Source organism: Mus pahari, chromosome 11 (assembly GCF_900095145.1).
Source record: "Mus pahari chromosome 11, PAHARI_EIJ_v1.1, whole genome shotgun sequence".
Lineage (NCBI taxonomy): Eukaryota > Metazoa > Chordata > Mammalia > Rodentia > Muridae > Mus > Mus pahari.
Window position 1 is genome coordinate 5,207,627 of NC_034600.1, and position 21,113 is coordinate 5,228,739.

Consider the following 21,113-nt stretch of genomic DNA (forward strand, 5'->3'; position numbering starts at 1 on the left):
CTGTCCTTCACTAGGGATAAGTAGAGTCTGCTTGTAGCACTGTCCTTCACTAGGGATAAGTAGTATCTGCTTGTAGCACTGTCCTTCACTAGGGATAAGTAGNNTCNGCTTGTAGCACTGTCCTTCACTAGGGATAAGTAGTATCTGCTTATAGTACTGTCCTTCACTAGGGATAAGTAGTATCTGCTTGTAGCACTGTCCTTCACTAGGGATAAGTAGTATCTGCTTGTAGCACTGTCTGGGTCTTGGTGGCTGGTGAGGAGGCTGAGCTTGTTGCTTTTACCTTGATGTCAGCTATGACTGGTAAGGGTTATCTGAACCCTTGCAACATTTTACCTGTCTGTAGGGAGCCACAAACACCACCTAATCTTAAGAGCGCTCAGCTGGATGGCCTAGGGACTTTGATCATATTTACCACCTGTGTTTGGGAATCCATGGAAGGAAGCTACCTGATTCAAGCAATCCCTAAGGAGACCTCCACCTGCAAACCCCACTTCCCCAGCTACGCTGATCCTGGCAGGGCCTTAGTTTCATGCAAATGCTTCTGAAAATCAAAAGCTGCTCACGCTTCTGGTTTAGAGTACAGAATGGCTATTATCTTGACTGTTTACTGTTTTCTTATACTTTACTTTGAACAGCTTGCAAGTGCACACATGCATGCATACATTCACACACAGTTACAGGCACATACACACACACACACACACACACACACACACACACACACCTGTTTGGGGAAGCATAAAGGTCTTCAGAATGGATAGCCAAACTGACAGGAAAATCTTTTTGCTTTGAAGTGACCTTGCTGATGAATTGTTCTCAGAGGGCAGTTTACCCTAGTTAGGCTAACTACTGCTGTGGTGAATATGAAAGCAAGTTGGGGGAGAAAGGCTTTATTTGGTTTATAGTTCCATATCACTGTTCATCATTGAAGGAAGTCAGGACAGGAACGAAAACAGGGCAGGAACCTGGAGACAGGAGCTGATACAGAGGCCATGGAGGGGTGCTGCTTACTGGCTTGTTCCTCCTGGCTTGCTTACCCTGCTTTGTTACCCAGGCCCACCAGCTCAGGGATGTTCCTACCTACAATGGACACATCAATCACTAATTAAGAAAATGCCCTACAGGCTGGTCTGCAACCAGATCTTATGGAGGATTTTTTTTTTCTTTTTTTTCAGTTGAGCTTCCCTCTTCTCGGATGACTATTGCCTCTGACAAGTTGATGTAAAACTAGCCAGCACACAGCCCTTGCGTTAAAAATAGGCTTTGGTTTATCAACCTCCCTCAGAAAAGTTTCCAGATAGTAGGGGCATCTGCAGGTTCTCAGTAGAGGGTTGCCCTTCATTTGACAGGTACTGGCCTCCACTCTAGTCCCCTTGCTTTCAGACTCCAGCCTGTTCTTGGGTAGATCTTGCAGAGGAACAAAACTGGAAAATTCTCAGAACACATTTCTGGGTGGGAGGTATGGGATACAAAGTAACCAGTGGGCACTTAGAAATTAAATTCCCTTCGCAAAAAGCTGGAGACATATTTAAGAAAAAAAAAAAAAAGCAACCAGTGCCCTGCTGCTTCTGTTTATTGGTTTGTTGGTTGTAATTCCAAAATTGAACTGTATTTCACACAGTAGGACCTCTCACTCTCTCCACCAAAGTAGGAAAGATCCTCTTTTCCCAACTGTGTGAGGGGAAAGGACCAATTAGCTCCCTATCAAACCCTGAGCTTCTTCTGACCCTCTGTGATCGCCAAAGGACTACCTCTCAACGATATGTTCTGAATGTTTAGAGTACCAAACACGACTACACCACCTTCCCTGGTACTTGGGCCTTGGTACCAACCTCCATGCACATCAGTAAGAGAACTCAGGACAAGAGCAGCTGGAACCATAAGCCCTGTGTCAGAGCAGCATGTGCTCCCCAAAACAGTCTAGAGCCTTCCGTATTCTTGAGGGTTAGCTGGGGAAATCTTCCACGGAAAACTAAAATAATGTTCCCTGAGGCCAGTGGTTATCCCAACTCCATAGAGCTTGACTGAGTGCTGTTTATCTGTAGTCAGCTGCTAGGCAACTTTCTCTGTAGACATATCATCTTCTGAGTGACAGAAACGTAAGGGCCCAGGCTTCAAGGCCATAGAAAGACAGAGGGTAGACAGGCTGCAAATCTACCTTAGGTGTACAGATACAAGCCTGCTTAGCTGCTCCTGCTCCTGCTCCTGCTCCTGCTCCTGCTCCTGCTCCTGCTCCTGCTCCTGCTCCTGCTCCTGCTCCTGCTCCTGCTCCTGCTCCTTCTCCCTCTTCTTCCTCTTCCTCCTCTTCCTCCTCCTCCTTCTCCTCCATCTCCTCCTCCTCCTCCTCCACTACCTCCTCCTCCTCCTCTTCCTCTTCCTCCTCCTCACCAGTTCTTTTCCTTGGTGTGTCTAATGGTTGTTCAAACACTCTACAAAGCCCTGATACCATGAGGTTATGGTAGAAGCTGGGTTTTGGTGACCCAGCAGCCAGCACTGAGTGCCAAATGTTGACTATCAAAGCAGAACCCTAGGGGCTGGGGAGATGGCTCAGAGGTTAAGAGCACTGTCTGCTCTTCCAGAGGTCCTGAGTTCAATTCCTGGCAACCACATGGTGGCTCACAACCACCTATAATGAGTGCCCTCCTCTGGATACAAAGAGAGCACTCATTAAAAAAAAACAAACAAACAAACAAAGAAAAGAAAAGCAGAACCCACTTGAGTCTCCTGATCAGGCAAGACAAGGTATAGGCATGGCATTGGGTATAACCACAGGTAATTGCTCCAAATCACTCATGGCTCATTAATGCCTGCAATGTTGCTCTGCACACAGGACAGGGGAGCCAATGTGCAGGACCTGAGCAGTATGGCTTCAGGCTCTAAATTCCTATGACCATTTATTCCCAGTGTGCCCAACCACTACCACCATATGGCTATGATTTCTGCAGACCTGAGTCTAAGCTGAGACTGGAAGGCTACTTCTCCATGCACCAGATAGCTGAGTAGCAGCTACAGAGCATGAGGAAGCAGGTGTGGCACTGGGAAGGGGGAGGGGAGAATGGTAGACACCCCACTGTGAGAGCCTTGAGGCTCCCAGCCACTCCTGGAATTTATAACTGCTCTCTCCCTGATACCTTGATTGCCTGGAAGAACTGGTTCCACTATGGTCTCCTAGAAGACAAGTAAGCTTCAAACCAGGGGCCAGGAGCAAGCTGGCCTAAGAAGAACCACCCAAGAGGCACCTAAAGATGCCTCTGCACTTATTACATTGGTGTGTCTCTTGTCTCACTGAATCTACATGTTCAGTAACTTACCTTAAAATACATATAGCAGGGAGGGCAAGACACCTGGAATCCAGGATCCATAAGCTTTTGTTTGTTTGTTTGTTTGTTTGTTTGTAACATTTTGTGTCCTGTGGATAAAGAAAATTTGGTACTTGGGGGGCAGAGGTAGGTAGATCTCTGAGTTGGAGGCCAGCTTGATCTACAGATTGAGTTCCAAGACATCCAGGGTTATACAGAGACCTGTCTGGAGGGGGGGGGGAGGAAGAAGAGGAGGAGGAGACAGAAAAGAAAAAAAAGAAAAGAAAAGAAACCTGATGGTGACCCAGAACAGCCTTATTTGGACATAGGATCAGGGGACAATTCAAAAGGGGGCATTAGGGTAGGTTCTTATAAGAATAGAAAATGTGGAAAAGACCTATGCCGAGGTACAGTGCTGTGAGGACACAAGACAGGATCTGCAAACCCTGGAGAAGAGGCCTCAGGAGAAGCTGTCCTGCAGTGTTTCTCCCTCAGGCTCCAGCCTCCAGTAGGGTGAGATTGCAGCAACTATAATGTAAGCACCCAGGCTGTGGTGCTCTACGGGAGGAACTGCTGTAGGTGAAGACCGGAAAAGACAGGCAGCATGGTAGAGCCCTGGGTAAGAACCCAGACAGCCCTTGACACAAGTTTCTCTAAAATCCACAAACCACAAGACATCACCAGACCTCACCTACCACATAGATACAAATACACATGCACACATGCCCATACATATGCATACACACATACATACATGCACACGTATACCTCAAATACACACAGAACCACATTTGATACCTCTTATGCACTGTATTGACACACAAACACAAATACATTCATATATACTACATACAATTAACACATAAACATGCATACATATACACAATGCATGTGTATACACATACAGGCAAAACCATGCACGTACTTTATACATATATCAATGCATGTATATGTATACATATATATATATATATATATATATATATATATATATATATATATATATGTATGTATGTGCTAACCACATGCCCCAGTAAAGAACATACCAGAACACAGTAGGCCTCCTAAAAAATGAGATTGGGGATGCCCTGAGTCCATTCTTTCTATGTTATGGAACATTGTGGAAGAGTTTGTGCAATGTGATATTTCTGTGGTACAAGGGGAAGTTAATTGCTCTTTTAAGTAATCATGTTGCCCCAAATGTCAAAGTAACTGCTCAGTACCTCCTGTAGCCCAGCAGAGCACCTGTTACTACAGCCATAGATATAGGAGACTCATGGTCTGTTAGGGAAAGAATTCAATACAGGCTCAGAGATCACAAGAAGTCAGACTTAGTTTAAGCAGAGAAAGTGAAGGTAAACTTCAGAGATTTACTGTGGTGAGAGCCAGAGAGTTCAATCCAAAGAATCTGGATGAGAGGGCCAACCTGAGGAGTAGGAGAAGCCAGAGGCATTGATTGTTACTTTTGAAAGAGCTTGCTTTCCTGCCTGCCTGCCTGCTTGCTTGCTTGCTCCCCAGCACCTTCTTTATCTCTTTCTTGAGAAAAGGTCCCACCCTGAAGCCCAGAAAGTGTCCTGGAGCTCACTAAGCAACCCAGACTGGCCTCCAACACCTAAGACTCATTCTGCTTCTGCCCTGCAAGTGCTGTATAGGTGTGAGTTACCACATTGGGCTCTCATAAGAAGTTTGATGAATATTTTTTGAGGTGAGCTAAAATAATAATGTGATAAAGTTATTTCCCCTCCCAAATCATGGTAGATTGGATCTCTCTTTTAGTGTTTCTTCCATGAGCTTCTTGAAAAATACCATCCCGGAAAGGGACATGGATTAAAACAAACAAACCCACGGGATATCATCATCACAATGTGGTAATAAAGCCAGGGCCTTTTCATTAGCGGCCCATATGGCACCTGGAAGAGTGCCCTGATGCCTTTGTTTCTTGTGGAACAGAAAGAACAGATAAAGGTGACATCCTGACAGGAGACGACCATTAAGACACAGCTGTGTGTCCCTGACTCCCTTGTGTCTAACTCATTGCCTACACTGTCTCATGCCCATCACACAGAAGCAAGAGAAGCTGAGCACACCACATGGAAGCTGAGTGACCTGTGTAAGCAACACGAATGCTGAAGTGCGGGGGCCATTCGTAGTCGCCATATTAAGAAATGATCTGTCGCATGGTGGCAAGACTAGCCATTTCACAAAGGATTCATTCTGGGATTCCATGGCAGCAGTTAGCTCCCTTGGAGCAGTTCAAGTGACTGCAGGGAAGAACATGTACATGTGCTTGCTGTATTGGACTGCCTGGAGTGATGTGCCCAAAGAAACAGATATGGTTGCCCACCCCCAGGCAAAGAAGCAGTAGGCTATTGAGTTTTGGCCATTTCTCTCACTAGACATCCATTTATGGTTACAATCACTGCACTGTGGCCTTGTTTCCTGTTCTTGACTAAAGGCTCTGCTTAACTACTGTTTGGTGCAATGTGAAGAACATCACTCAGATCCAGCCATGTGGCCAGTGGCACTCTTAAGAAGCCATGAGCTTCTGACCAGTGAACCCACCAAACTGCTGGTTGGAGCTGTGGACAGAGCAGGACGGAAGACGAGACTGGACCACAGAGGTCTAGCTACAGGACAGTCTGTTCCCTCCCTGGCTGTCAGAGGGCATGTCCAACAAAACCTCAAATGTCTCAGCACAGATGAAGGCCACACAGAATCTCTAGAAGTCTGTGGGAAAGTATGGCAGTGTAGACTAATAGATACAACTGAGTATCTAAATAAATAGTGCTGTACACCACATAAAGCTGCCTTCCCAGGGACATGGCCTTAGCTTCCCATGGGTCCCTGATTAGGACTGACCGCCTATCCACAGGATATCAGGTGACATTCCACTCGAGTATTCCTGAGGCCAAGCCAGCATAGCCCAGCCTGCTTACTGGAAATGGTAGATTACTGATGGAGTTTCATGTAGCTCTGACTTCCTATAGTTCCTGAACATAACAGCTACATTCCAGAAGCTACATACAGCAGAGGCTTTGCTTCTGAGTTGAAACAGGTGAGAGGCAGGGTGCTGTCTTGAGAGCCAAGAGCCACAAGAACAAGCCTTAGGCTTCCACAAGGCAGGTAGACGTGCATCACCCAAGCCTGCCTTGGTGGACCTCTTTCAGGCCCTTAGGAACCCCTCCTACCTGAGACATCCTGACCTTCCCCCTCCTGGTGCAGGTGGGAATCTATCAATAATTTGCCCACCCTTCGCTCTGCTCATGCAGCCAACTTGTCAACCTGGGGATCACCCTGAGCAGCTCAAGCTGTCCCCTGAACGTGACCAGGAGATTCTCCATTGCTTGCTTGTTGTAAGGCAAGGATGCACGGATGGATTGTACCACCCATCCCAGCTCGCCACGGGCTCCGATGTGAGCGATGTCTTCTAACATCCACAGCCTTGGATCAACAGCATGCCCTTCTCTCTGTCGGTTTGCCAATTCGACACTTCTAGTGAAGAGTTAAAGAAGCAAAACTATTTGCAATGGCCCCTCTCTGGTGGATGTGGCTGGGCCTGCTCCAGCTACTCTCTCCTGCATCTGGAAAAACAAACAAACAAACAAAACCAGGAAACACAAGCATGTATGGTTCTGGAACGGTATCCAGGATATCCTCTGGACCTATGGCTTGGGACCTGAAGCTTATTTGGACATGGTTATTCAGGGACACTCGTGGCCATGACTGTCACAACAGCCTCTCCACATTCACTCTTACCCTGGGTACCCAGGTACTTAGTCTTGGGGTGGGGTTCTCTTGGGGCTCATTCGGACACCTCTAGTGCTCAGTGCCTGTAAGTCTCTTTAGTTGGGAGCTAGACAGCTGTGTGGCAGGTGAGTGCTTGGTAGAGGATTTGGCCAGCAGGAGTCAATGGCCACTGAGGATGTTGAAGTTGTCCTCTGGGTTCTGTCCAGGTAAATGCAGGCTCCATTTAGCCTGAGTGATTAAAACCTAAACCCAGCTCGTAGTATATGGTGTCAGGAAGTGTCACATGAATGCCTACCTCCTGCTCCCTTCACTGGGGATCCGCCAACCACTCTGGATGGTGAGTTCCACAACCTGCTCCCTCAGGTGGAGGCTCCTGTGTTCCATAGCCCGTCATGCCCCTGTGCCTGTCATTGCATATTTCTTATGCATGCCCCAGTCATCCCCATGGAACAGTTCCACTGTCCTTGTAAACGGGACCTTTAGTGACTCCATAGGCCTCAAGCAAGGGACCTTACGCTAGGTGTCCACGACCACTGCTTTGGTCAGTCATCATCTGGTGCTGTTCTTTTATGTCCCCTCCCCATCTGCCTCTGCCGTGTATCAGCCATGTGCCATAGCTACGCTTCCTGAGCACTGTCCAAGATGAAACTCCTATCCACTCTTCTAGCTACCGCTATGGTCTCCCTGGGGAGCAGGATTTGGACTTTCTGGGATTCTCTACCTGGAGCCTGAGACCACACAGAAGAGTGTTCATGGGGAATCGGGAACAGATGAGCACTGTCCACCTGAGCAGAAAGAGGATTGCTTCTTACATTGTGCCTACCCGCTTCGTGCAAGTAGCTGTCCACAGCTGTGACCTCATTCTCAGTTGTGAATATGTGATTGAAGACAGACTCCAGAGTGTGTACATGTAGTGTCACAGAGAAGCCCCTGCCAGGGAGCAGTGACGACCTCCTGTTTCTCTTGAGAGAAGCTGGTCTGTGCAGCTCTGGAATGGAACAGAGTTTCCTGGGACACTCCCTGTAGAGGTGAGGACAGAGCTTGATGAGATTCAATCTCTTCATGACCCCCCCAGCCTCAGTTTCCCTATCTTGTGGGCAGCATGATCAGCTCTATCCTGCAGGGTAGCTAAGAGAAAAGTTGAGCTGAGTGTCTGTGAATGTAGTCCAACCATCAAGGGTCTCTTGGAGGCCCTGTCTCCCTATTTCCCCACACCATAGGGCCCACACACATGTCTATAGTATCACCTGGGATGATCACATGTGTGGCTCTGTCAGCAATAGGGTTGGGAGGCATAAGGTGACTTCTTCATGGACAGTGGCATTCCATATGTGCCTGTCCTTTACAAGCCAGAATGGTCCCTTGGAGCTGTCGGCTCCTCTGCAGTTGCTCCAATTTTATAATGGATCCACAAGTGGTTGGGGGACTTACATGTTTTGCTGCAAATCTGGATCTTAGAAAAAGGAGCTAGGTTGAGACCTCTTTCCAACTTGATGGGTACCAAGGACAGACAGGTTGTCATTAAAGCCAAAATGTTGGCATGATAATGGCCTAAACACACCAGTATCACTCTCTACGGGAGAAGACATTGTTAAGTGTTGTGGTGCTGCAGTGCACGTGAATCTCATGTATGGCGCTGTTGACATGAACAAACATACCACCCCATGGAAACAGCACACACAACTCCCATGGCATCTGTGAATGACTTTGGAGACTGTTGCACACTGCGTATGCTGCACTGGAACTGCCACTTCAAAGTATGATCCCACTTAGGCACTGTGATGGTTTGTATATTCTTGGACCAGGGAGTGGCACCGTTTGGAGGTGTGACCTTGTTGAATAGTTATGATCTGGTTGGAGTAGGTGTGTCACTGTGCGTGTGGGCATAAGATCCTCACCCTAGTTGCCTGGAAGTCAGTCTTCCACTAGCAGCCTTTGGATGAAGATGTAGAACTCTCAGCTCCTCCTGTACCATGCCTGCCTGGATGCTGCCATGTTCCCACCTTGATGGTAATGGACTGAACCTCTGAATCTGTAAGCCAGCCCCAATTAAATGTTGCTTTTTTTTATAAGATTTGCCTTGGTCATGGTGTCTGTTCACAGCAGTAAACCCCTAACTAATATAGGCACCCTGCACCACAGACAGTCCGTCACCACATGCCAGGAACAGCCTCACACGTCTCGTGTCACCGTGCCCCAATTACATCAAGAGACTCTGTTGGCAGTGGTCTGCCCAGTGTAGGTGTTTGTAAGTATCTGTGCTTCTCAGAGCAGGGCATAGATGCTTAAGGATCATGGCTGTACCTTGATGGCTTCATCTTAGGACAACATCTGTCCCAGGTATCAGCTCTGCTCTGACACGCTCATCAGGACTTCATGCAGGTCGTTGTTATCAGATCTAGGTCTCCAGAGAGAAAGAACAAAATCTGCCACCCATGGCCTTCTCTGAACACACTGGTGACACCCATCTCCCTTCACCAAAGCTTTCTTTTCTTCAGGCTATTGTCCCTGGGGTCAAGACACTTTCCCCAATGTGTATCCACAAGACTTCCATAGAACATTGAGCACCATTGTTCTGAGCCACTCTTGTTCCATACCATCAGCCACAGAACTAAGGGGCAAGCACTGGCCCAGCTGGACCAGAAGTACAGCCTGGAGGGAGCCCATACCTGTCATTCTCTAACACACCACAGAATCCTGGGTCTGTACTGGCTCTCTTCCTGCCAGAGCCTCATCTCCAGGGATGTGTGACTTACTTCTCTGGTTCTAAACCCCCACATGGCACATAGACCTGTCCTTGGTGAGGGTCATTACCTGCACCATATGTACTTGCATGAAGGAGGGATTTGGGCTGAACTGTCACTTGGAATTGCTCTGTCTGCTTCCATGGGGGAGACCCATCTGCAGGTGAGTTAGGCTGCAATAATCCCTTTGGTCCAACTTCCTGCCAGTATCTGGAGTCACACACAGAGGCTCAGATGACCAGTGTTGGGGTGACAGCATGTGTGTTTGAAAGGGGGGGGCGTCAGCTTGTGAGTAGACATTATACCTCTCCCTGCTAAAAAGAGCCAGGTTGAACACACCTTCACCACCACCACCAACACGGCAGTTAAAGGATCCTGGTCAAGCAGGAGATGGACTTTTCAGATTAACAAAGGATGTTCAGGTGTGATTGGCTTCTGCTCTTTTGTGAGAAGGTGTGCTGCCAGGCAATTGCTTCATTGTTAACTTTCTCTTGATTTCTTGCCACCTCTTTTGTTCCACACATTCCAGCTTTCCTGATCTAGACACATCCCACAGCAGGGCAGCTGCTTCTCAATTGCTTCTACTACCTGCTGGTGTGTTGTCCAGCCCTCATTTGTCATTTGAATGGCCCCTCCCACGAACCTGCTGACTTGGCTGATTTTTCTCAGGTCTGGAGAAGTTGGTGGGCCAAACGATACTTCTAATTCAAACTTTATTGTGTAATTACAGTGTGAAACGTATTATTTTTCTCTTCATTTTCCCTCTCTCAGTTAACGGTATTTTATTGCATAAATAAATTATACATCCTGTAATTCATGCCTTGCAGCCTACACACCAATTAAACAGAAGCTGACATAGTCCAAACACAGTCACATGTAACTGTTTATTTCCTCTGAGCTAATAGCACCACCATTTAGCTACATGGTGGTTGTAAGCACTGGGGGAGTTCATCTCACTCAGAAGCTAGCCATAGCTTTCTGCAGGGCTAGCTATCTGCAAAACATGTCCTCAAACGCCTAGGCCCACTCAGGACAACAACTACCCAGGAGCCTGCCCCACTCCCTCAGAAGAGATGAAGCTTCTCTGTCCCACTCCAGAGGGACAACCTCCATCATAGATCCCCTAGGAAATGGTCACTTTGCCTCTGGCCCTGGCTACCTGACTATTCTAGTTTGCTTTCCGGTATAGTACTAAAACACTCCATCATTGAGGGAAGACAAGACAAGAACTAAATGCAGAAACAGAGGCAGGAACTGGAGTAGAGGCCATAGAGGAAGGGACACACTAGGTTATCATTATGGCTTGCTCAGACTGCTTTTTATGCAGGGGTGTCAGCATGCTTGACCCTCCAGCATCAAACATTAATGTGCCACAGGCTTGCATACAAGCCAATCTGGTGGAGACGATTATTTGATTGAGGGTCCCTTTTTCAAGGTGATTTTAGTTAGTGTCACAGTGACAAAACTAATCAGCACACTAGCCAAATACACCAATACGCTCAGAGAGCCAGTCTCAATTGCCAGTACTCGCAGAGAAGGTATGTCCTCAGCAGCCTGTCAGAGACAATTTCCAGGCAAGGCATATGCAGCCACACTCTGGTAGAAGATGTCCTTCTAAGTTCTGAAGACTTCTGGTGGTACAGAGACATGTAGATGTGAACCCCTTAGAGGTCATTGCAGGGACCAGATGAAAATGATAAGAAAGGTCATGGAGACCTATGGTATGTCATGCTCTAAGCATGGTCTAAGGAAGCCATGCTTAAGGACAGTGTTTGAGCAAGTAACCTGTGGTGGGGAATGAGGAGGATGTCTCAAAACCCATAAATTAACAATCAGCAGAGAAGTCACAAGAGGGCAGGGAAGTCCAGCACAGATTTATATCCACTTCAGGGACAATGAAATGAGTTTGCAAACTTTGCTCTGCCCGCAGACCATAATCAGTTGTATCCTATCAGACACAACTGTTGTCTGTGGATGAGAATTATAAACAGGTAGATACCTGCTTTCCTCAAGTCAATTCTTCTCTTGATACTTAGAAAATAGCTGTTCACTCCACAATCAAAAATTCCTCAGAGACTCCAGCCCTCTGTTGAAAGAATATTCAGCTAAGTTTGGCCCACACAGTCTCAGAAAGGTCTTTCCACTAGGAACCAGAAAAGTTGCTTAGGATTCTAGGAGAATATTTTTAACAGACTGCCAACAAAAACCTTTAGTTATCATTCAGGGGAGGGCTTTTCCATATATAAGGTCAACCACATCTGGGACAATGACCAGAATGACACCAGATACCATCACCCACTGCCACATACATGCCACCATCTTTATTTAGCAGGAAGCATGCACATTTACCCTCCAAACATGTCCCTCCTGCCCTTCTGTTGACAAACCCTGATCATTCCTACCTCTATGTAACCAAAATGAATCCTCCGAGGTTTCTCTGGGCAGGCCTATGGCCTTAGTTTGGCTCTGTTCCCTGTTGATAGGATGCTTCTCCTTGTCCTTGGAGTCCTGGAGAAGCTGCTTAACTAACACCCAGGGAACCGCAGTACTGAGCAGCCTCAGACTCCTTCTTCCCCCCTTCACTGCTATGTTTTATTGGTCACAAATGTTTATCCATTAGGAAGGAAGGGGAAGCCACAAGCATTCCCCCAGTTCACACAGTGAGCTCTGAAACCCAATTACAGATAATGATTCATCTCAGACCCTTTGGCAAAAATTAAATGCATACCACATTGGCTTCTCTTAACCCATCCATTTCAACTTACTGTAGTTACTGGCATCAAGTGCTTTTTTTTTTTTTAAAGGCCAGGTTGAGTATTAATAAGTGCACATTTTGTGACCATGTTGCAGGTGTAATGTAAATTATTAAGGAAAAATAAATTCTTGGAGTGGATACTGTCAAACCTCCTCCTGAAGGCTGATGCCCCATGCAGACACCCTGTGCAGACTGTTGTCATCTGCACATTGCTCCTTCTGCTTCAAGCAAGGTGCATAGTTCCAGCCTGTGGATGGAGCTCCTCTTACTTTTCACTACTCATTGAGTTCCCACACCAGCCCTGAGGGGTCACTTCAGTTCATTTCTATTGGGATGTAGCCCCATGTGCCAGCTCTTACAACTACCCACTTCTTCTGTGCATAAAGGAAGCCTGTGCCCTAAGCCATGTCACCTGTAAGAAGACATGAGTCCTACCACCCAGATTCTGGGCTCAGTCATGTTAGTTACCTCCTTTAGCCAATATCGTGTAAGCAAGTTACACGTGACCCACTGAAGCCAGCATTTCTGAGACCTGTGAACTTTCTCCATCTCTGTGATTGGGAAAAGTTCAACACGGAGGCTAGGATTTCAGCACAAGCAGCCCCAGCTAGCCATGGCTGACATGGGTCATAGGAAAAGAAAGAGTTTTGCTGTGTGAAGTTTCAGGCTTTGGGGATATTTGCTGTTCAGCAAACTGAAAGATACAGTCCTTGTAGCTTGGGCAAGGTAGGGCTGAAGAATGCACTTGAGTCACTCAAAACTGAGATACAAACTCAAACTGGCAATAACATGTAGATGTGAGCCAGGGATGTTATGTTTAGCCACAGGTCCCCACCCAGGAGCTCAGTCTTTCAACCGCCCTCCACCCCAGCCTTCTGCCACTGTCTGTCTAGTAGGCTGTTAGATGTCAGCTCCCAGATACCTGCCTCTCCAGAGCAGTTTCCACAGCCTGCAAACTAGAGAGGCACAAGTCATCTTTCAACAGCCCTGCCTCTGCCATCCATAGTCCAGCCCCTCGAGGGAGCTATAAATCACAGCTCCTTACAGGCTTCTCTGAAATTGCTGGTGTGTGTCCCAGTCCCCAGCTCCCAGCCCCCATGACTATGAGGGGCTTCTGTGTGGTTCCCATACCATGCCATGTGGGCTGTAGTGGGCACTCTGGGCCAGTTCTGCCACTGCTGTGGGCTCTTCTTTACAAGGGCAGGACCATTGAGGATACAGTCTCTGGATTGAGACATCAAGAGTGGAATCTCACTTTCCAGCTAGTGCCAGGTGGGCGGATAAAAACTCCAGGAAAGCCATGTCCATGAGATTGCTCAGGTGTTCCCCAAGGACCACAGTGAAGCCACTCTGTAGCCATCATATCTAGCCACCAACTAAGACCAACAGGCTGCAGCAAACTCTGGTCTTCTGGAGGGAGACAGGGACAAATCAGATTATAAAAGGTGTCCATGGGTGAAGTCTGAGCCAGCTCAGAACAGAGAGAACAAGACCAGGTGAGGAAGCTCAGAGGGCAGCTCCTAATGATAAACCGGGAAGGGACAAAGGTTTGCCTAGTCCTTGAGGGCCACAGACTCCCTTTTGAGTGCAGGGGATGGGTGGAACCACGGGGAAGTTGGCACATTCTAATCTGTTGCTCTGGCCACTGCTCTTCTTCCCAAATTGACCCCTTCTTGGGCTCTTCAGGCATGCTTAGCTCAGGAGGCTCCTGGATCTGTAGATGGAATGGAGTTTGAACACTGCCATCGGCAAGGTGGTTAGGCCTGAATCTCAAGGTGGTTCCAACTGGATTCAGCTAGAGACAGTCCTTTGTGGTGCCTAGACCACTCCATCTGTAAATGGAGTCAGGAGTGTAGTTTATCGAAAGAAAATCTCGTAGCTCAGGTAGCCTGGGGGAGGGCACCTGGACAGGTACAGGATGCGACAAGTATCACTCTGAAGCAGCCCACAGGCAGGGAGATAAAGGCTGAAAGGTATGCAGAAGCAGGAAAGCTAACCACTCGGAGAAAGGGGCTGGTCTGTAAAGGCTTCAGGGTACACAGGGGAGGGAAAAGGGGGACCACGGGGACTATGGGCACCACATGGACTAAGAGTTAAGGGTGAAGTACAGGATGCTTGTAGCCTGTGTAACTGAAACAATAGGCACATTGATTATGCCTTTGATTCTAAACGTAGCCTTTGAAATGCTGAGTAACTCTAAGAAAAACAGTAGCGTTTGACTAAAGAGGCCACATCCATATTGGAGCACTGATACAATGTCTGCTCTACTATGACAGGCTAGCAATGGAGGAACCACAGAGCAGAAGTATGCAGCTCTCTGCACTCTCTTTTCACTTTCTTATTTTGAAGCAATGTCTTACTGTGTAGCCTAGACCAGCCTTGAACTCACCACCCTCCTACTTGGGCTCACAAATGCTGGAATTACAAGCCTGTGCCACCATTCTCAGACTTTACTCAAATAATAAAGTTTACTAAAACACCAAGTTCCCTAAAGTAAAAGTAGAAGAGAGCAGAAGAGAGATGGTAGCATCGAGAGAAAGAGAGAGAGAGAGAGAGACAGACAGACAGACAGACAGACAGACATCATTTCACCTTCCTGGATGCCTCATAACCACGGTTTACTGTGCTCTAGAATCTTTACTAATCTTAGACTCATGATAAAATATTCTTGCTGCATGAACATGTAATGAGCTGAAGGAGATAGGCTGTAAGTATCCCAGATCTGCTCTTCTGAAGGGACCTCTGTGAGCAGCACAAGATCTCCAGCACCCAGCACCCAGAAGTGTGGTTGCAACAGGGCAGCACTGACATTCTAGAGCCCTTCACTGGCCTGGTGGTGTGTCTCGAACAAGCTAGAGGAGTCCACACCTGACAGGAGACACATACACGGCACTCCTGGGCCTGCACTGGATCCAGGGTCTGTGGGTGCCGAGTATCCCCCAGACAACTCTACTTCTGAGTCCATGCAGCAGGGCCTCGGCCTGGGCCTGGATCTCTAGGAGGGAGGTGGTGCCTATTGCCACCAGGCCAGGGCCTCTGGAATGTCCTAGATGGCTCCAGTAGATAGATGTCCCATTCCCCCAGCTGCCTAGTAAGTCAGGCGCCTGCTCTGGCTGGCTGACAGGTGTCATCTGGCAGCCACTGACTCACAACCTGCAGCAGGGGCTGTGGCAATAGAGGCTTCCAAATAGCACAGTGACAGGGAAAGTCAAACAAAGGTGACTGCCCTGACATTCCTGGCCTCTTAGTCATAGTGGCTTACCTGCTGGAGGCTAGCTGAGCCCAGGGAAAAAGCACAGGTGTCCAGCGGGATGGCGCCTCTCTGGCGCCTCAGCACTAGCTCTGGAAGCGCTGTGATGCAAACAGGTCTGGAGAGGGATGACTTGAAAACAAGGTCAACAGTAGATAAAGGTTATTTATGTATGAATGTGTGCAGTATGTGCCATGCACAGGCCTGTGTGAGTCCCCCTGTAAGCTCAGAGTATCTAATCTCTACCTCGGACCTCCCTTCATAGACTCAATGTTAAGATGGCCTAGGTGACCAGGGTCTTTACAGACTGAGACTGGGCAGCCTCCTATGTGACAGAATAATTCTCTTTAACCAAGTTTCAGGGCTCTGTGCACTCCGATGCCCCTCGCACAGGTAAGCACACATGTACAGATGTTCACATCTGCACTCATAAGACATGTACATTCTCATATGTATTTGCATGTGTATATGCATGCTTATCTGTGTGTATGTGTATCTATCACATACACATATAAGTACACATATATGCTCACTTACATACATGTATGCACACTTGTGCACATATTTTCACATGAGTGCCTACCTGCACACCTGTATGTACATGCTCATATGTTCACAGTTACCTCTGAACATACTTAAATATTCACACACTGAAAGCTGTCTCCAGCTTTGACTTGAGCCCACAGTCCAGGGGGATCTAAGAGGCCATAGCAATACACCCCAGCCCACCCATGGCCTCTCTGGTTTGCCCGAGATCTTTCTATCCCCCTGAAGACAGCTCTGGTACAGTGAGACAGTGCCTTATGGGTGGCTACGTATCTGCTATCTTTCTCTGAGGGAATAGCATTAGATACCCAAGGAAGTAAATTTCACTCTGCCACACAGATGAAGGTGACCTCAGAGCTGAGTCACAGAGAGGGTCTATTGGAGCAAGAGATGTTAGGATCAGGAGGCAGGAGGAATTAGAGGAGATTGGAAGGGGTCGGCATGAGACTGGGTAATAGGCACTGGGGTTGCAGGGAACAGGGCAGTTGCAGGAGTACTTGGTAAAAGGGTGGGATACTGTAGGAATACAGATCTGTCTTCTTGAGACCCAACTCCTGGTTTTCTGAATGCTGACTGTGGCAGGGAGACCCATGATAAAAGATCCTTTATCTCATCCTCCTCCAGACGCCTGCTCTTAGGCCATCACCTCTCCTTGAATGCTGTGTCAGAAAGCTTGCCCTCCCAATGCACCTTTCTGGAACCAGACTTCCTTTGGATGAAGAACTCACTCTCTTCATTATGCCCCTTGCAGAGCCAAGGACCCTCTGACCTCATGGAGCCTCGTGGTCCTGGGCACAGAGGCAGACAGTGTGTTTCTCTTCCTTATGCCTACACGGCAGCTAACTATTTGCACTGGCTAGAGCCTTAATTGAGAAAATGCTTCCATAAGATTTAGTTGTAGAGTATTTTCTTAGTTGGTGATTGATGGGGTAGGGCCCAACCCATTGTGGGTGATGCCATCCCTGGGCTGATGATCCTGGATTCTATAAGAAAGCAGGCTGAGCAAAGCCCTGGGGAGCAAGCCAGTAAGCAGGTTCCTGCCTTGTCTCTGCTTCCATCCTGACATTATTCAATGATAAACAGTGATGCAGAAGTGTAAGCCAAGTAAACCCTTTCTTCCCCTACGTGCTTTCTTCTATTGCTGTGATGAACCACCTGTCATGGTGTTTCCTTGCAGCAATAGAAACCCTAAAACATTACTGGCTGCCATCCTCCTGGAGGAGGCACTGCCATCAACACTTCTTACATGCATCTCAGGTTTAAGAAATGAGTAGCCAGTCACTTTGTATACCTGGGGCTACCAACTGGCCTTCTGCTCTCCAGGGCCAGGGGTAGGGAATGATCTGAGCCTCCGAATCTTCCTCTAGAAAGTAGACACGGCTGCCTTTAAGAGTGAGTCACCATGCACATCTTGAACATGTCAGTGACATGAGCACACATCCACTGAGCAGTGTTTCTGTTACTTCTTAGGGAGAGGGACTTTCATGGGGATCACAGGTCCAACAGAGAGAAACAGGTTTAAATTCCGGCTCTGCCACAACCTTGATCTCAGGAAAATCACTTCCTACTCTGGACATATGAGTTCTCTTCCTAAAATGAAGTTGGGGGGGCAGGAAGTTTATTTTTTTTTTCTTTTGGTTTTTCGAGACAGGGTTTCTCTGTATAGCCCTGGCTGTCCTGGAACTCACTTTGTAGACTAGGCTGGCCTCGAACTCAGAAATCTGCCTACCTCTGCCTCCCGAGTGCTGGGTTAAAGGCGTGCGCCACCACGCCCGGCTACAACCATTTGAGTTCTTATAGTCAATGGGCAACTAGTTAGGTCATGTATTAAAAGTCACAAATAGGTTAAATGTCACAATAGTTCCAGATGGAAAGAACAATAAGTATTTATTCTGTCTCAGCAGTGAGGGCAGCAGAGCCTGGCCCCAAACCTCTCAGGCTCTTGGTCACTCATCCCAGGTCCAGATAGTGGCTCTTTTTCCAAGCCCACCTTTTGTTGGCTGAACTCACCTTTTGGCTGTATGGGCCCTCCAAGCTATTCATGAGCTCCTCAGAACCAGCAAAGAAGGGAGATTCCAAAAGACACCACTACAATCCCATGAAATAGAATTACATATATGTGATTACACGTGTGTAATCAGATGTGAAGCCACATGCAACTATATGCATGAACCATTTGCATTAACCACATATGTATAATAGTATACGTGTGATAGCACACATGGAACCACAGGTGGATAACAAACATATAGTTACATGCATTTGTATTTTTAAGCATGCATTAACTACATAGTATAACCGTGCCTATGAAATGATATGAAATGCAAGTTACATACTGTAGCTGTACCACATCTATGTAATCATACACAGTCACCAGTGTGGCCATGCACATATGATCATATATGTAACTGTGTACATGTAAAAAAACATAACCCTCCCTCCCTAGCTGAACCTCAGTTTCCTATTGATCCAGGAAAGGTGGGTTTTATTTTAGCTCACAGTTCCAAGTTACAGTCTACAATAACAGGAAAGTCCAGGCAGAAAAACTTGAAGCACCTAGTTACATTACATCTACAGTCTTGATAAGATTATTTCTTGGATGCTGATTGCTTGCTTGTATTCATTTCCCTCCATTTTAACAGTTCAGGAACCTCTGGCTAGGGAATGGTGTTGCCCATAGTGGGCTAAGTTGTTCCATATAAGTTAACTTGATTAAGACAACCCCCCACAGACATATCCACAGGCCAATATAGACAAACCAATGTAAACAATACCTCATTGACACTCTCTTCCTAGGTAATTTTAGGTTGTGTCAAGTTGACAATTAAAACATTGATATTAGCCCTTCCTGTGAAGAAGCTCAGAGCTACATGGAGAGCCAGGTGAACTTGAAAACCTCTCCAGTGACAAAAGTGTTTGAAGACTTACCAGGAGCCAGGAGGCCATCATTTTAGGTTTCTTCTTGTGGAAAACAGGGGAAGCAGATGGACAGGCAAACCGAAGACTAATCAAACAGAAAGAATTCAAGGAGTTGAGCCCAGCTTAATGAGGCTCCTCTGTTAACAGAACTACACCTGTAAACCCCTTACACAGGGGGAGACAGGCTTGTTAACTAGTATCCCACATGTAGCAGAGATAAATAAGGTCTATCTGACCCACTCAGAAAGGGAACCAGACAGAACTGTGCCTTCAGGTAATGCCCTGAACACTTTACCAATAGGAAGCCCTGGTGACAAGCCAATTACACAGAATGTGGGTATCTGTGTATTCAAATATGTATCTAAGTATTCCTGTGTGCCTGTACATTCATATATGTGCGTCATGTAGCTGTGTGTATGTCTCCGTGTTTGTCTCTGTGTGTATGTACTTTAGGGCAGGAAGGTGTAATAAATTCTTGGATGAGGAACTTGCCTTAAGGCAGTGTGAGTACAAAGGCCGACTCCAGGAGTAATGTCTGCCCTGACTACTACAGAGTGCCCTTGGGTTCCAAAGGGCACCCAAACCCCACACTGTAAAACCTTAGGTTCTATAGGCTCTGAAAGACCAAGAATGGAGCTGAACAGAAAGGACTTGAGAACTTGATAGATGCTACAGAGGTTTTAAAGATTTTTTTTCTAGAAGATAGAATTGCTTCACCAATGGCATGGAGTGGATTCCTGAGGCTTGCTTGAGAATGCCCTCTGGCCTGAGTCTCACATTAATACACAACATTCAAACTTCCAAAAACCTCATAAGAAACACTCACTAGACAGCACAGAACAGCCATGATCGATGCCCAGCTCCAGATGCTATGGGTAGAGTCTCTACACACTGTGCTTAGATGAGGTTGAAAAGACTCATTTCATGAACCATTTCTGTAAAGCATAAAGTGAGAGCTAAGGAAACATATGTTAGAGTCCTTATGGATAAAGATGACTGTATACAATAGATACTTGGTGAATATGGAAAGCAGAAGGTTCCAGGTAATGAAAGACACCATGAGAGTCTCAATGACTTAGCTAAAGTGAGTGGAGCTACCTTCTGTCTGGGAAATCTCTGGCCACTGTATTTGTCTTTTCAAGGGACACTGAGATGGGAAATGTACACATTCCTGCTAAATATTCATTTTCCATGCTTCTGGTATGTGATCAGAGCTGAGCACAGGGCTGTAATCCAGGAGGATCTTCCTAGCAGCACCAACAGCTGGAAGGCATGCAGTCTTCAGGTGGAGCCTCCCAGGGGATGGTAGGAGATGGCACAAGGTGGGATGCTGGGACACCTGCACATCAGTACCTGCGGCCACAATATCACACTGATTAATCATGCATTTTGTGTCTCTGACTAGGATTCCAAGTTCACAACAAGGTCTTCACGTGCCACCTAGAGTGCACGTTGGATGCCCCTGGAAGAAACAGGCTATGGTCTTCATGTTCCTGGGTGCACACCGACACAAGTGTGAACATGTCACTTCTGCTGACAACAGCATTGCTCCCGTAGGTGATGCTTACACCAGGGCACCTTCCTAAACTATGCAGAGAAGTGTAGAAGACAGGCATCTGGGATGACACATGCCAGAGCCCTCACAATATCTCCATGAAACTTTCTAGAGGTTTTTTTTTCTTCCACTGAGTAATCATTTTAAGAACAAGGATTCTCAGAGAAGAGGAACACATCTCAAATATCACTTAAAGAGAACACAGCACCAAACGCCATGGGTCATCTCTAGCCCAGAGAGAGAGAGAGAGAGAGAGAGAGAGAGAGAGAGAGAGAGAGAGAGAGAGAGAGAGAGA